The sequence below is a fragment of the Amblyomma mixtum genome, chromosome 2, assembly GCF_055824585.1.
Source record: "Amblyomma mixtum isolate Tamu chromosome 2, ASM5582458v1, whole genome shotgun sequence".
NCBI classification, from domain to species: Eukaryota; Metazoa; Arthropoda; class Arachnida; order Ixodida; family Ixodidae; genus Amblyomma; species Amblyomma mixtum.
In genome coordinates, this window is record NC_143013.1 from 298911693 (window position 1) to 298928940 (window position 17248).

The 17248-nt window shown below is 50.4% G+C and overlaps 1 protein-coding gene across 7 annotated transcripts in view; it reads left to right on the forward strand.

Moving 5' to 3' along the window:
* Positions 1-17248, forward strand: part of LOC149364638 (uncharacterized) — a 510000-nt gene that overhangs the window by 436054 nt on the left and 56698 nt on the right. The gene's annotated exons all lie outside the window — the stretch shown is intronic.

The window sequence follows — 17248 nt, forward strand, 5'->3', positions numbered from 1 at the left end:
AGGAGAGCGATGAACAGGCAGACGCAGGTGACCCGCGCTAGGGCCTCGCATTTTTATTAGCCGCGCACTCAGGGAGTCTCTGAACGCCCGCTTGTGGGCGCGCCCGAGAGTGTTATGGAATAATTTTGCTTTTTTTTTTTTACTCTTTACCTGTTTTCCCGCTGTTGGGTCACCTTTGCATTATTTTTTTTTTTCAGTCTTGGCCAGCTTGGTGCACGTCGTTTAGCGCAGTCTGCTATGAATGTGCACCGATTTATTTCCCCGAGAACAGCTCGCTTCCATCGTTATTATTTTTAGAGTGGGCGCGTTTATGAGGTAGGTATCCGTGCGAGCCGGCCGGCCGATCGAGCCCGCATGCTACGGCCTCGGTGGGGCGGCGGAAAGTCGTCGAAGACGAGTGGCGGCGTTGCCACAACCCTCTTCCCCGTCATCTCTCTCTCTCTACCTTGCTGTTGATTTTCCCTTATTTAATGAGCAGCTTGCCTTCCTTGTGTTTGTTTTTCCTCGCCCCAAGCGTCCACTCGATGTTGCGTCGACGACATGTGCTTCGTATCCCAGATTCGAACTTTTTTGTTGTTGTTGTTATTCCGTTATCTTTCATATATGTCGCATGACATTTTCCTTGAACGCTGATGCCCATTAGCGATCGAGAAATCTGTTGAAAATATGCTGACATGGTCGATAATTTCTGCACTATACACCTCCCGCGTGGTAGTTTGCGGCGTCCGTCTGCTGAGCCACTAGTCGCGGGTTCGATCCCATTCGCGGCTGCTGCATTTAGATGGAAGGCGAGATGCGTAAGTGCCACAGGGGCTATGTGACCGGTTCGTGATATAAAACTCCACGAAGTCTAAATTAATCCGGAGCCCACTACAGCACAGCAGGGCTGCTTTAGCGAGTAAAGGTCCACCAGTCAGTCGCTTATATACGAGGGGGTACCCAAAAGAAACCGGTCTTATTTTTGTTTGAACTTATTTGTTCACATTTTCAGCACAGACCTTCAATATCCTTCAAAGTATTCCCCACTTGCAATGATACGCTTGTCGAATCTTTCATTCCATTTTTCAAAACATTGTTTAAATTAATCTTTTGTGATGCTTGACAGTCCCTCCGTCGTTTTTTTCTTCACCTCAGCAACATCTGCGAAACGCTTTCAGGAGATATTACGTTTTTGCGTGTACATTCGACGAAACAAAGAAAGTAGCACGTGGCAAGGCCGGGTGAGTATGAGGGTTGAGGAACAGAGGTCATGCCATTTTTGGTCCGAATTTGTCGTAGAGACAGGGCTGTGTGAGCAGGGGCATTGCCATGGTGGCAAAACCAGTCACCCGTCTGCCACAAATCAGGCCGCTTCCACCGAACACTGCTGCCCAATCTTTTGAAAACATCCATTCAGAAAGCCTGGTTAACCGTCTGACCCTGCGCAACAAATTCTGAATGGACGACTCATCCCACGTCGAAAAAACAAATCAGCATTGTTTTGAGGATTGGTTTCACCTGACGAGCTTTCTTGAGGTGAGGCGAACTTGAAGTTTTCCATTGGCAAGACTGTTGCTTTGATTCAAGATTTAATTCAGGAACACTTGAGTTGTTCCCATAGCATCGTCCTTGTACGTCTTTCTGAATATTTAAAGAGTTTCCGTTCCACTTTTTCCGAGAAAAAATCGGAATTTAACCGGCGCACGCTGTTCACGAAATCAGCCATTGCAAAAACGACACTCACAAAAAACAGTCGTAACTCTAAAACTCTGCCTAAACTAGTCTGACCTCCTTCAGCGACGACACTCGGCTTACTGACTCTGAAATGTTCGTTCTATACGCTCCTAGCGGCAAAACGCGGTACCACAGAAGCTGTGCCGATTCAAAAAATTAGTCCGGTTTCTTTTGGGTACCCCCTCGTATGTGTTGCACTCAATTCCTGCTGTAAAGTACTTGATCAGTCTGACCTGCCTGCTTTTGCATTCAAGTAATTATGCATTTCTATCACCGCTGTTCGTGCCGACGGCAATAAAAATTCAGCCTACAACAAGCGTTCTGCCTTTGATTTGTCGTAGACTACACATTGAACTAGCCTGCACCTTCTGGCGGCGTCGACCGATCATTTCTTGTCAGTAAAAAATTCACTTTTCTCTGCTCGTGAGCGTCGTGAATGCACAATATCAGTTAAATTATAGTTTTTGCTTATGTTTGCGTGTGGAATCCCTCTTATTTAAGGCCGTTGGCAATGACAGTTCATAAGATCGTTGCTCCTGGACGGAAGTTCACTGAACGATCTGTACGTGTTACTGACGGAATTAGGAGGTGGTATACCGCGTGCATTATTTGAGAACCGGTGATCGAGCGTTGTAAAATACTTCACGTCGTGGAAAACTGAAGTCAGTGACCTTTGGCAGGCGACAGAACATTCCTCCCATTTTCTTGTCTTTATGCGGATTCGCGGAGGCTTTTGGTTTCAAAGTTTTCTTATTTCACTTTGTTAGCCTTTTTCCGCATACTTCTGTTTGCCTCACGCTGTTTCTGTCGGGGGTGCTTAATGTCGCTCACGAACGAGCCGAAGCCACTTTTTATGGCCTCAGTCCTTGTCACGCCGTGCAGCCTCTAAGGAGCCGTCTGCGCGATTACCGCGAACGTATCCCTCCAGAACTCTTCGCGATTCCTAGTAAAATTTGCGGCGCCGTTTGCCGCAGTGACTCCACGGATACGGCCGACTCAGCGCTCAACACATACCTACCTACTCACGCGACGATCATGGATATGGGTTAAACACATGCATTTCTTTTCCTTGTTTGGTTCTTTCGTGCCCTCTCTTTTTCCTTCTTTCTTTCTCCTTCCAATGCTCGGGTCCGCGCGGTCATTAGGGGCAGCCTCTTAATGCAAACCGCCTCTCGGGCGCGATCGCAGTCGCCACTGCGAAGGCGAGCAACAACACGCTCACCCCCGAAGTGCCGAGCCCATGGACGCAGCAAAGTTGAAAGCGATTTTAACAGTCGCGGCTCGTCTGGGCCTCCCTTATTGTTTCTCTCTTTTTTTTTTGTTTTCCCCTCCGTATTCTTCAACCTCCTCTCTCTTCCTTAATTCTCTCCCAATCCTTGTGCTGCCCGCCGGTACACACACTCGTTGCTGCTCCTGTAATTGTAGCAACGCTGCATACATATTTCATGCCGAGCCGGGTTCGGCCGCGGCGAGACCGGGCGCGTATCAAGAATCGTATTAAATTCGCGCTCCGGGGAAGCGCCTCAAATTATTACTACTGCTGCTGCTGCTGTAGCTGCGTGCTGTTCCTTGTCTTGGTTGTTTCGTTACTCTTCAATTTTTTACGCTCGCTTCTATGCAGTGTACGCCTGCTTTTCTTCGCCCATATTCTTCATTTTCCTCGGCAACTGCTCACTCCGTTCTGAATAGCCTTTGTTTATCTCTTTTTCCGTTTGCTGGTGCCGAGTTCTCGCTCCCGGACGCGCTCTTTATTATTCCGAAGCTTTACTGATTCCAATGGTCCCCCCCCCCCCGGTTTCCTCACGTTCTTCTCTGTTCTTTATATTTTTTATGCTCTCAGCGTTCATGAAAAACGCGCTCCGGCATATTTCTATCGGCGAGGCGTCTCGAAAACGAGTTCCAAGTGTTAGTCCCCTGCAGTTTATGGTGCTCGTTAGGCGGGCCGCATAAAAGGCTAAGAAAAGACATGAACAAAGAAAAAAAAATACGAAGAAGAACGGCCGCGAAGACTTGCTCCCCGCATAACAGAAGATATCGCTCCGCAATTTGTCGTGAGAAATGATCGCTTTATAGTGTTGTGTTATACGCGTAGTAGAGATCGACTGTCGTGGCCTATGTTTTTCCCGTTCTTTCGAGAGAACAGAAGCGGGGCAGCAAAATAAGAAATAATAATAATAAAATAAAAACGAGACAGCGTGTATTAGAACCACATTTTTCTCTCCAGTTTTTTTTTTCTTTTTTTAATCATCGACACGTACATACTTCTTTTCTTTCACATTGCGTATGCGCGATTCTTCGATGTCTCCTCAGAGTGCGCACACCGGTTTTGCCCGAAAAAAAAAAAAAAAAAAAACAGGGGTGCGGTTCGGTCCTCTCTGTCTTTTTATTTTGTTAGGCTGGTGATTCTTCGAGCTTATTAACATTCCGAGACCTCGTTTGCTTCGCGCCTATCTCCGTGCTGCGTCGTACGCGTACGAGTAGAATGAAATGAGAAAAACCAGGAAGGCGTGAAACGAAGAGGGAAGAAAAGATGTTCGAGGACAGAAAAAGTAAAAAAGAAGAGAGAGAAAAAAAGAAAACGTATAGGTACATGCGCTTAATTTTATTACCCCTTTTCCCCAGAGCGATGATTTAAATCCTCCGCGTGATGTCACATATCTGCCTTCTCTCTTTCGCTTCGTGCGAATATACAGACTGTAGTGCTTTCCTTCGTGACGTGTTAACGGCCAGATCTAGTGTTTGTGCACGCGTCCTTCGCCAAACCATTTATAAAGCGTTTGTGCGTTCGACGCGCAAACCAGTCTTCGACGCAGGCGCCCTTCTTTTTGCTGCCTATAGTGGCAACGTGCGGTGCGGGAAGATATGACGCGGTTCTGTGTTAATCAGCGAGCTTGCGTTTGCGTCCAACCACTCGCTAAGAACGATTACCGAGTGGCGCGTATGCTCGGCTCCACGAAATCCTCCGAGCATCATTCGCGCTGAGTGAATACATTTTGTGTTTCGGCGCAGCCTCTGACGCATAGTTCTTCTAGATTGGTCGTTACGCTTACAGATATGTCCGGCCCGTTGACGAAATAAAATGCTTGCGTTCCGTGTGATAGATAAGCTAACGTATACGATTGGTTTCGCTTTCACGAGTCCGCAGCTCGGAGCTTTCATTCGGTTAAGGCGTCACTTAAAAGCCTTTGCTGATTTGTGGCTGTACACATAAACCTCGGTTGACAGAGAGGGGCCTGATAATTGCAGAATTCAGGTTTCGAAGTTCATATTTAACGAGGGTCCGCCGTGTAAGTCACGTTTTATACGCCTGTGAATATGCACAACCCACCGATTGGAAAACACGTATTACTGCTGTAACATCAATGGACAGGACCCCAAACACGACCCGACGCGGTGGCTCAGTGGTTAAGGTGTTCGGGTGCTGGGCCAAGGATGCGGGATCAAATTCCGACCGCGGCAGCCCCATTTTGATGGAGACGAAATGCACAAAAATCCCGTGTGCTGTGCGATGTCAGCGCACATTAAACAAGGGATCGAATACTACCGGAGGCCTTCACTACTACGTCATCTCGTGTAGCACTTCTGCAGCTTTGGGACGTTAAATCCCACACACCTTACATGCCATATGCCGTTGCCACCTCTGAGTCACCCTTTGCTAGCGATCAGGTCGCAACTCCATCCAGAACCATGTAGCTCAGCCAAACTACACTATAAGATAAGTCTTTGCGATTTTTTTTTTTTTTTTCATTTAGCGTCTACTTCCCACCGCATTGAAGTCCGCAGGCATTTAACGCAGCGCTGGATTTTCCAAACCGCTTCGTGGTTTCTTTCAATTCTGATCGTGGATTAAATCTTGATTCTCTCCAGGCATAGGCACCAATACAACTATGTACGGTTTGCTATCTTTGCCAGTCTCTGCACTGTCCTCTTATAATTTCTTTCTGTTAGTGTATGTGGTGTGTGTGCGCTCGCGATAGAGCGCACCAACGTCATTTCGTGCGCACTCGTTGGCCCAGTAATTTTATTGTCCAAATTTTATTGCGAAGTTTGCGGATAACGGTGACGCGAACACTGTCTTTACCGATGTTTTAATAGAGTCTTCAATGCACGCACACCGTGTATACTGTCCACCGAGTTCCTCTTCCGTAGTCAGCCATCCATTTCCGGCTTCGGCGCCTGTCTTTCTACTTATCCAAACGGCCTGATAGCGCTCGGCAGTATCACAAATCAATTGTCCTTACCCGCAGGGCCCGGCGGCGCGAACCAGGAACTGAAAGCTTCTGTGCACAGTGTTTCGTAACAGCGACGTGCTCCAGTCGTGCCGAGAGATCCTCCATAGAACGAACGGGCGTCATGATGCAAAAAAACTGGAGCACCTATACGGACGCTAATCTTCGTAGAAACCTCCCCGACATTAGCAAGAAGGCTTGCGCCCAACATTACAGGGGCGGCAAAGCAAAAATTGCCTAGACGGGGGCAGAGACGGGGACACTGCAATCGCTCGCCGCGACCGGCGCCTATGCAGCGAGGGCCTATAGCGTAATTCCTATGGGTGGTCCCGGCGACATTGTTTATTTGATGTTTTTTTTTCTCTCTCTTCCTGTCGCTTGTATCGTTGCTCCTTTGACCGAAGCGGCGAGTCGAAGAGTGCCCGAAAAAAGAAAATAAAGCAGAACGATTCGCTGAAGCCTGCCTTCTGCGACCTCTGCGCCGTGTGCCCGGAGGGCCTTGTCCTCCTAAGCGCGGCTGGCTGATTAGGGTCCGGGAGGAAGTAACCACAGTATGTCTAACCCATACCGGTAACCGCCTCCGACATCCAGCGCACGCTTATAGATTCCCCGTTGACAGACTGGCGCGTTACGCTGATGTCGACTTGTGCAGAGCGAGGATTGTTTTGTGAAAGCTGCCCCGATTTTCTCCTCGCGGGGAGCTCGTGTACATTCGGGAACATAAGTGTAGTATACCAGGCGAGCTCCGACGCCACCTCACGGTCGCAGCTGGTGTCGAGAGTAGAGGTCACTCTGAAGAGGAACCGTTTTTATCTGCGACATATGTCCGTTTTCTCGTTTCGATCCGCCGAGCTCCTCCTTATCTATAAGACGTCGAAAAGTTGGCGCTGCGATACAGTTCACGCGAAGCTCGCGGGGTATACACCACTTTTGGTGCCGACTGTAATATGTGCTGATCGAGTGGTTACATTACTTTTGTCAGTACGAACTTCCGTTAGGAGACTCAAAAGCGAAGCTAAAGATAAAACCCCATTACTCCACAATTTTAATGACACAACGTGCTATGTTCACGGGCGCGCCGTGTTGCGAACAACTTGTATGAAACACTCAAGGCGGAAAGTTTGGACTGAGCGATCATTACTCGGGAGTGAACTGTGAGACTAACTCTCGTCTCATGTTCTCGGATATTTTTGGAGAACAGGAAAACTGCGATGTATCCGCGATATTACACGTATACGTCGTAATATTATATGAGCGCAACTGCCCGTAAAATGTAACACGCCCCCCAAACGACCGTGTGCCTCGTTCTCTCCCTTCTGACGGCCTCTCATTGGCCAAGGAGGTAAAAAATGGTTTATCGTGGAAGTAGCCTTAATTGTCTCTAATAGTAGAAGCGTTGCTCTTCGCCAACCTAATAAAAGAAGGAGTGAGAGGGAAAGAGGGCCGGCTGAGGGGAAACACGAGGCGCCGGCATCGCCTTGGCAACACGTGCCGCGCTGGGAAACACGTCGTCGGCGCGCCGTCTTGGGCCGTGCCCCCGGACACGCCGGGCGTTCCCGTTTAATAATAATTTAACGAGCCATTAACCGCCGGAGAGAACTCATTTTTGCCGCCCCAGCGCGCCTCCTGTCTGGCTTTTATTGATCCTTCAGGAAATCTCCCTTCTTTTTTAATTCTTTTTTTTCCCTCTCTGGAGGCCGACCTGCCAACACCAAACGGCTGTGCGCACGCAGGCTGCTACAGAGCGCGTGTGCAGCAAAGAATGCACGCTCGCGCGCGGTAGCCGTAGCTACCGCGCGCGAGTCTGCCGTCGCAACCTCAATCGTCTCCATTTACTGCGATGTTTTTGCTGTTTTTTTTGTTTGTTTCTCGCGCACGCTTGCATATACTCAGTGCACGGATAGCTCCTCGGTCTCTGGCTTTTCGTGAGCTCGCCTGCAGCGGAGGGTTCCTAGCGAGAGGGGGTGCTTAGTACTAAGCAAGCTCTCTCTCCTTTTCCATCTCCCCGAGTCGCGGTTTCTTTTCTTGCTACGTCAGCCTGCGCGGCGCCTCTGCTTTCCAGCGCTCGTGCCGGCGGCCATAGCTGCGGGGATGTGCTTTGCAAGCCAACACTCGGTATTCGACGACAGCGGTGGCAGTTCGTGCGCCGCCCGGGCCACGCTCGCGCGTGATCTTGCTGCCGGGTAGCTCTTTCTCGATGTGCCTGGCGCCGAAGGAAGGGGGGGGGGGGGGGGGGGGGGGGTTATGCCGTAGCTGCCTACCTGCGGCAGCAGCAGCGGCAGCGCCGGGAGCTACGGCGGTGGCGGCAAACAGCTTCGTCCCTGTCTGTGCGTGCGTGAGCGCGCGGTCAGGAAATAGAAAAGTAGCGGTTACCGGCGGCCGCGTACAATCACTCGATGCACGCGCAACCGCATTGCTGCTTCTGAGCTGAGGGGTCAGTTTTGCTTCATGATGCGTGCCCCCGGTCTTGCCTGATCTCTCCCTTTTGCTTGTTTTTGTTCGCATTGACCTTTCGTTTCTTTATTTTTTTGGCCCTAACGTTGCCGCTCGGAGGTTCGTTCGTTTGCAATCTTTTGGGACGCCGCGGTCCGAAGAGGCGAGGCCGCTTTATTATTTCCTCGCCTTCTCGTGTTTGCTTCAGTAGTGGCGCGTTTAGTCCCGCCTTTATTTTTGCCTTCGGTACTTCTTATCTACCCTTGATTCCTGCTTTGTGTTTTTCCAGCACCTTTTATTATTTTTTGGGAGGACCTCTCAAACGCGAACGGCGGGTTGCGATGTGCCGCTAACGGCTCGGCGCCGCTTCTCTTCTTTCTCTCGGGATCTCTCTCCGTATGTGTGTACGTCGCGCGCCCTCGTGTTGCTGCCGCCGCTGCCCGCAGGACAGGAAGGTCAATTTTGTTGGGGAGGCCCGCCGCTGTGCGACCGATGCTTTGGCGTTCGAGGCAAATGAGGAAGTCCTCCGGGAAGGGGACTATTTATTACGGCCCACGCTGGGGGCTCTCCGCGGATCGTGCGGCGCGCACGCTCCAGCCGCCGTGTGTGGACGCGTTGGCTGCAGTTTCTGCTGACGCTGCTCTTGGTGCTGTTCATCCTGTGGCGGCTACTGTGCGCCAGCCAACCACTACAACCGCCACTGCATCCCCGTCTCCCTTCCGAACCTCGTGGCCTGCCTCAACGCTCTTTTCTATTTTCTGCGCCTCTACTCTCTTCATTTCATCATTTCACATTTCTTTTTTTTAATCTGCCCTTTTCTCGGTCACACAAGTTTCCTAAGGCCGTACGACGACGAACGAGAAAGGAGGGTGAGAGAGAGGAAAAAGTTATGACCGTAGTCTCGAGTAAGCGTGTGATCGGCGGCTGTGTACGTGCCTTCGACTTTTATTTTCTTCTTCTTCTTCTTCTTCTTCTTGCGTACACATACGCAGACACTTTGCTGCGAAGTGGACCTTCGACACCGCCCCCGTTTCGTTCGCATTTTTATGCCCGCTCATCAGTTCTCGAGGAGGGACACTTTGTCTCGAAAGCGGTTGCGCTGGACGATGAGAGCAGAGAAAGGTGTGGCCGTTGATGGCGCAGTGAGCGGGAGGGCAGGGGAGAGCGGGAATGGACGGGACTGTGCATAGAAGAGCTTGCGTCGAAAATGGCGCTCTTGTTGGAGAGCGCCCGTGGATTTATGGAAACGAAAATACGAGCTATTTATCAGCTGCTGTCTGACCGTGAGACAAATGAAGTGTCTTCCTATGAGCACGAACGACGTTGCTATGCAAGAAAACGCTTTCTGCGGTAAAAGAAAAAAAAAAGAAAAGCAACCGGCTGTTCGCCGTCATCGTCCTCGTTAGGCCATAAAAAGTGCAACTCCGCGCCTGCATTTTTGCGACCATAGGAGTGGTCACGCTGGGCGCCGTGTGAAATTTTGGTACTAGCTGTCAACGGACAGTCGCTGTGTTGGAAAGAGCTAGTGATGTACCCACAGATTACTTCCTGGAGTGCGCATTTCTAACAGAGTTTCTAGAATGGGCTTTCTGTAACAACCCATGCATTGTGGCGTTCTTGCAAATTTTATTTGTCTCCGCGATGATACTCAGACTGGTAAACGGTCAGCAACGGGACCTGTTCTTCCTGAATGTTTCCTAGCGCTTTTGTGCAACATCACGTGGCAAGTGCGCCAACCAGCCCACCCCTTTAATACGTGCGCAGGCAGTCATCACCATAAAAATATGTACAGGTACATATTTTTATGATGTCCATACGACGAACAATAGCGTTCCCCGAGTCTACGTGGCATTTACTAAAACACAACCGCGCTTTTCCTGTACAGCCTTTGTCAAAAGTATAGAGCTAGCCTAGGGTGTTTTATTTGAAACCATCTGTGCGAGTCCTATATATATATATATATATATATATATATATATATATACAGGTGAGGTGTGCCTGTATAGTTAGCCTGGTCCCCTTGAAGATGGTTACAACGCTGGCGGTGGATAACAAGTCCACATATCATGGTCCTGAAGCAACCCCCCTCCCGCCCCCCCCCCCCCCCCTTTTTTTTTGGCTCTTTTCACAAAATCTGTACATACATCGAGCAGACCTGAACATGATTAAAAAATGTTTAGCACGCCCGTGAGCAAGCCTAACAAATTCCCAATCACCAAACATTCTTTTCGCTATTGCGCTAACAACACTGCTGATTTTAAAAGTTTCGAATATGTGTTTTTCTTTTTTTTCATCTCGAAGGAAATTGGCATCCTCAAAAGAGCTGCTTCGGCGACAAGATTCTGTCGGCGGCTGGCCCCTTATTAGACAGCAGGCCTTGCCCTCCACTATTTCCACTTTCTTCTCTCACATCTACGTTTAGCTTGAAGATAAGTTGTTTGACTTCAGATTGAATGGTATTTATTATGCGGATTACTTTCGACTACACGGGGTTCTCTCAAGCGAACCGAAATCTCACCGGCGTTTTGGGAGCCGGCGGCCTTGGGTTTAGTAGGCCAACGGCATCCTATTAACCACCGCGCTGCAGGCGGCATGGGGAAAGCACTGAGGACGAGTCAATTGTGATATGTCGTAATATCAACCCAGGAATATATATGTATTTCGCGTTAAGAGCAGCCCTAAATCGGAGCCGGTTAAACGCAGCGACGCAAAGCGCAAAAACCAAAACTTAAGAGCGCGTATATAATGAAGTCCTTACCAGGAAAGCCGAAGCAGTGGAGTTTCAAAAAGCAATGCCGAGGACACGGAGCGAGTGGGTACATACCCGGAAAGGCTACGCAGCGCTTGTCCCTGACTGGGCGATTAATGCGACCGCGCGGCGCCCAACAAAAAGAATGAGGCGGCGGCGGAATCGCGAGGTTAGGCCTATTCTGCATTTATTACCGTGGGAATCGGCCGTAGCCGCGTTAACTCGATACCGCGTCTCGTTTCCATTCCGCTCAGGCGCCCGTGAGTTTTGCATGCGTAAGTGCACGCGTGTTTCTTTGCGTTCGAGCCATCGTCGCTTATGCGGCCGACGGTGCTTAATGCAGCGACGTGTCCGTTTATACGTATGTATGCTGTACATGAGTTTCCGCGCATATTCGGCGCTTCCTGCAAAGCTGGCCTCGACGGAATGCGATGATTTTGCGTGTGGTGTTAGCGTCACTCTGTAAACGGCGCTTTCACATAAGCGTTCGGTGTTTTTTTCTTTTGTTGTTGTTACACGTGGGGAAAAGTTCGAGGTGCATGTTGAGACCTTGCGTGTCGACCAATGGGTTGTCCATACTCTGCTTGCTTATCTCCCCTGAATATCTCTCCGAAAGCTTCCCACGCGGTCGTCCGAGTTGTAGGTTATTTCCATTTGCAACGGTATCGTTTGAGGAGGGCGTTGCTCTTCGACATGGAACAGTTCATCCCCCGTGTACGCAGTGGCATATGTGTACATGCGCTAATCCACATTGACAGCGAAAAATGAGAATATAAAAAGTGAAATCAGAGCGAGAGGTAAGCGGGCGAGGAGCCCGCATAAATGCTTAGAGTAAATGTTTGGGTTTATCCGCCTTGACGACGCTCCAGCGACCTTGCGCTACCTTCCTTGGATAAATTTTTTTTCAAGCACCCTGTTAGTTTTTTATATTAGCCGCATGTTCCGTGACGACAAAATTTGTTTATCCCTACAGTTAAGAAACCACGGAACAATATCCAAGTCTGATCTGCGGCCCTGCAGGTTAGCGTGTTTGACGCGCCACCTATGAGCTAGTGAGTGACCTATCGATGGCGGCCTATACAACTCTTGTTTATCCGTCGTACCATGTTTTGAGCACAACTTGAGAGTTCTTCTGAACGTCACAGATGACGCGTCAGCTAAGCTTAGCGTTCTTGACCAGCTAGAGCTCGATTCTGATAACGTCGGAATCAAAGAGCTCTGGCATGGCACTGCTCACGAAATCCATGTCCATGGACATAGTGTTAGTGGTCTTACTCACGCGCTCTCAGAGCAAAGACAATGAACTAAGAAATAAATAAACAAAAAAAGAGATCGTTCTCGCCGCGACCGCGTCTCTGGCGACCCGTTACATGCGCACCGCACGCACCGCCTCGAGGCAGTGAGAACCGCGCAATCATTCCGCGTGTTTCTCCTTCGGTCTCATCGCACGGAGGGCACATAGGAAGTGGCGACGTTCGCCTCCTTTTGTTTCCGCACCTGCATTTTCCCCCCCGCTAATGGCACTCTCCTCTCTCTCCCCTTGCGGTCGCCGCCGCGCAGCCTCTGTACATATACGTGCATTCGTGCACCACTGATACGCACCCTTAACTGTATATACCGCATTATATGCACGACGCCCTGTTGTGAGCACGGACATGCGTGCTTTCCGCGCGCGCTCTCCGTGGTCCCCCTCCCCTGATGTTTCCATCCCGTGATTACGCGGCCCCACGCGTTTCCCCGAGATGTCGGTGGTGCTCGCCCTTTTGTCTCTCGCCGAGACGTGTAACGAGCCAGCGAGAAAGATGCAAGAAGAGGGGAGAAATAGCCGAGATTGCGTCCGCTGCCGCGGGCAGTGCATACGTGAAGCAGAGCGCCGGGGTCGACTCTGGGTCGTGCTGGGTCAGCGAGTGCCACCCCCTCTCCCGCACACCCTTCTGCCTACCCTCTCGCTCTTCAATTAGACCACGATAAAAATTGCGGCTCGCCTAGTAAGAAGCGGCCGCGCGACTCCACGTATTGTTGGAAACTGCGCTATTTTAGGGCCGTGCGGAGGTGATCTTCTTTCGCCGTTTCGCTTCTCTCATTTCGTCGTCGGCGTTGTCTTTCTCTCTCTCTCTCTCTCTCATCCTTTCGTAATTTCGCTCGTTGTTTCCCCAAATAGCGGCCCACGTTACGCTATAATGACGGCCTCGGAACGAGTTCTTTTGGTGTGAGTTTTAGCCTGCGTGTATATGTAATTTAATGAGGGGCAAAGTGCGTTGGGATCATGCAGCCGTCGTGATGCTTGCAAGCCCGTTCTTAGTGTTCTAAAAAAAAAAAAATAAGAAGTGCACGCAATCACTGTTACCGCGTGATGCGAATTACTCTGCGATGTGCAGCTGCATGTGTGTGTTCTCAAATGAAATTCTGTTGACTGACGTGGCGAGTAGATGAGCATATCGCAGCGCCACTCCGATACAACGGCGCATTCCGTAGTTTCTTCTCACTGAGAAAACGGTCGATCTCCAGATGTTCAAGAGGTTGGGGACATGCTTCTCAGGCTGCATGCTATGGCCAGAAGCGGTTGTCTCTGTTGTGTGAGCAGAAGCGACGTTTAGGCACAGCACTGGACCACTGTGTTTTAGCCTGTATGCGTACTGTCCACTGTCGCCGGAGGCAACCTGAAGATATATAGCTCTCTCCACACACCACAACCACTGGTCTGTTCGTGCAAGAATGACACCTGTCCCGTACACGCAGACTTCTGTTTGTAGTTTGACATGTAGTTAGACGAAACAGTTACCGCACCTTTCCTTTTCCAACAGCCTTCTCCTCCTCTTCTCTGCACAGCCTTCGCTCGGGAATGCTGTGCCGTGCCCTTGTGCAACCTTCAGCTATTCGTTCACCAAACAGAACAAAAAAGAAAGGACAATGGAAGAGCCAAAAGGCTGCAACCCCAAACAGGGAGCGCGTACTTCCAGTCCTCTTTTCCTTACATTCCTTTCTTCCTTTCGCCGCGAACGCATTTTCCCTCTATTCACCAACGCGTCCGCACCAACGTAAAAACGCAATCTGATTAGCTGGAACGCAAATGGATGGGTTGAAGAAACGTTTCTTTAACCTCCCCGCGTGGCCACCAGGGCACGCGCGCTCTCACAATGCGGCGCGGCAGATCTCAACGGCGTGGTCGCCCTGCCCTCCGTCCGTCTTTTGTTCTGCCACCACGGCGTGCGCCCCCCTACGTAGGGAGAGATGGCGGCCCCTTTCTGTGCCGCCATACTTGCTCCTTTTCTTCCCTGCTCTTCATTATGCAAATTCTGAGACGGCTGCAGGTCGGCTCGTGCGGGCAAACCCGGAGTTCACGGGCACGCGTCCGGAACGGGCCAGTCTCGTTGTGTGCGCGCGCCCTGCGTCGTAGATCCGTCTCCTCCGAACGTAGGAGGGAAAGGAACAAAGGCGGGGGAAAAAAATGAATGTTTATGAGAGGAGCCGAAAGAAGAAATTAAAAAGGAACAGAGCAGAAGAGGGAGGGCTTAAGCGCTTCTTTTGTACGCGCACGTGCGTCTCGAAAATGATTTCACGGTGGTCGCCGTCTTTCAACCAGCGCGTCCAGGTTGGATTTTTGAACTCGCCGGTGACGCGTTGCGCACCCGTACGCAGGCGCCATCTAGGGGCGAGACACCGAGAGCCCGCGCGTGCCTTCACGGCGCACCCGTAAGGAGCAGCTAAATCACTTGCGCACCCTCGTCGCTGGAGTGAGCGATGGTCGAAGAGCTACGTAGGGGAGCTACGGAAGGGTCAAAGATTGGCGCAGGTGTGGCACGGAAGAGGTTGACCGCTGCTCGTTTGAGACACCTGCTTCAGTGCCTCAGCAGTTACTTTAAAGGGGGAAAAATTAATGAGTTATTATTGCAGTTTCTTTTTTTCAAGCTGCGTAGGTTTCTGCGAAGTGTTAACTTTAATGTCATGTCCAACATTGTTTCGCAAAAATTTTGAATATTGAGAAATTGTAAGGTACTGTTATGGAAATATTGAAGGTAGGTCCATTCTTCCGATGTGTAGAAAATTCTTTCTTTTAAAATTTTTTCATCGCTCGCATGGGCCAGTTAAGGCTGGCATAGAAAACCAGTGGGGAACGTTTTTGACGATCCCAAAAAATTTAAACAGCAAAAAAATAAAGTGCGAGTCTGTTGAAGGGAGATCTGTGGATATATTTATTGTTATAGTGAAATCTTGCAATATATGAAAAAGTTGCATTTATAAACTCTTTCCCGTTCAAAAATGCTTTTGTCCAGAATGGATCACACCGCCGCCTGCTACGCACTCTGGTACAGTACGAATCAATTTTTTGAAGGTGCCTTGACTCGTTTTCAGAGATTCTTTGTTACAATTTTTCTCCGCTTCTTTGTATACTCGTGGAGGAGAAGCGAAGAAAGACATTAGAAGAAGGAAAATCGTTGTCTCAACTTCACTTCAGAATTCAGAATCGATCTTTGGCTCCCCCCCCCCCCCCCCCCCCCCCCCTTTTTTTTTTCTTCCAGTCGACCTGCGTCACACAGCGCATCAGTCATGCATGCCTGCCTGGGTTTCGTTTGACATGTAGCCTCATAGTTTTCTTCTCGTCTTCTTTGCCTCGGCCCTGGGCCCACATCTCAATAGAGGAGCACCCCTTTTCTTCGCCCCCCGCCTCGCGTCGCCCAGATCTCCCCCGGACCGTTCCTCCTTCTTGCGTCCGCTCTTAATAAGCCGGGTGGCCGTTTTCAAACGACCGAGCCCGGAAGGGCTGGCACGTCGGCGCAATAATTGTCGCGTGTCATCCACGTGCAGAACAAAAGTTTGCGCCGGGGAGCGGCGGCGCCTGAAAGCGAACCCTGCTTGTGAAAACGTCGCTGGTCCGTTCGTGCCCCCCCTCGAGGCAAAGGAGCGAAAAAAGAAAGACAAGAAGCATGGGGGGCCAACGAAAGGGTCGAAAGAACGTCACGAGTGGCAATTTTTCTCGAAGAAGCATTAACCGACAGGACCTCTTTGTGATGGCGGGTGCCACGCGCTGGGTGGAAAAGGGAACGTTTTCTTTTTAGGTTTTTTCTTTACTTGTTGAAGAAGTGCTTCTTGTATGCCCTTCTGCGTGACTCTTGGGGTCTGTCGTGGTGTTGGGTGGTCAGGCCCCCTCGTTGGTGACGGGGGTTCGCCCCCTGTCGCACCCTTGTCACGCTTGACTCCTCGACCGCAACTGGGGGGTGACCCGCACGAGTCATTTTAAGGGCAAACGTAGGAACACTTCACCAACGCCACGGAGCCTGTGTGACGGAGGCCAGGTTAAAGTGACCCCATGCCGTGTTCAGAGGCTGCGTATTCGATCAAGAGAGAAAGATAGGAGTAAAAATTGGCAGTGGTTTAGCTCTGGTTAAACCTGGAGGATTGCGAAAGCAACGAGGAGAGAGAGAGAGAGGCGACGGAGAGTGCGCGGCAGCGGCGGCGGCCCCGGCACGCTAGCTATGCGCCGCTACTGCGCATGCGCAACTGGCGAGCGCGGCGGTGGCACCTCTGAGTCACCCGCGCAGCGGCGGCGGCGGCGCGCCAACTGTGCGCCGTGTGACGTCACTGCTCGTAGCGCATGCGCAGAATGGCCTTTCGTCAGCTCCGTGAAATGGCTCGGCGACTCGCGTAGTGTTGTTTTCGCAACAAAACAAAAACAGGTGGCCCCTTCGCGTTCAGCGAGCCTCTTTGCTCTCTGGTCGCGTATTTGTGCCGCCTTGCCGTGTTTCCTAATACCTTTCTCGAATCCGTTTTCCCACTGGCAGATACCGCGCTTCTATTTAAATAGCGCGTGGGCTAGCGTAGGCGGATCCTTTTAGCTACCGAGCAGACAGAACGCTCAAGAAGCAATACGCGCAGACTCATCGCCTGTGAATTTGAGCTGCTCGTTTTCAGTGTTTTTTTTTTGTTATCGTTCATTGGCGGAAAAAAGTAAATAGAGAAGGAAATGAAATACGAAACTTACTGACCTTGAAAACTTCTAGAGTCTGTTGTGGCCAGAAAAAAAAAACGAATAACCACGGGACTCGAATGCCTTTTTCTTCATTGTTTCATGAAATTAAAGTAAATATCAAGAGGAGAGAAGGGGCGAAGCTGTTCTCTCGCGAAC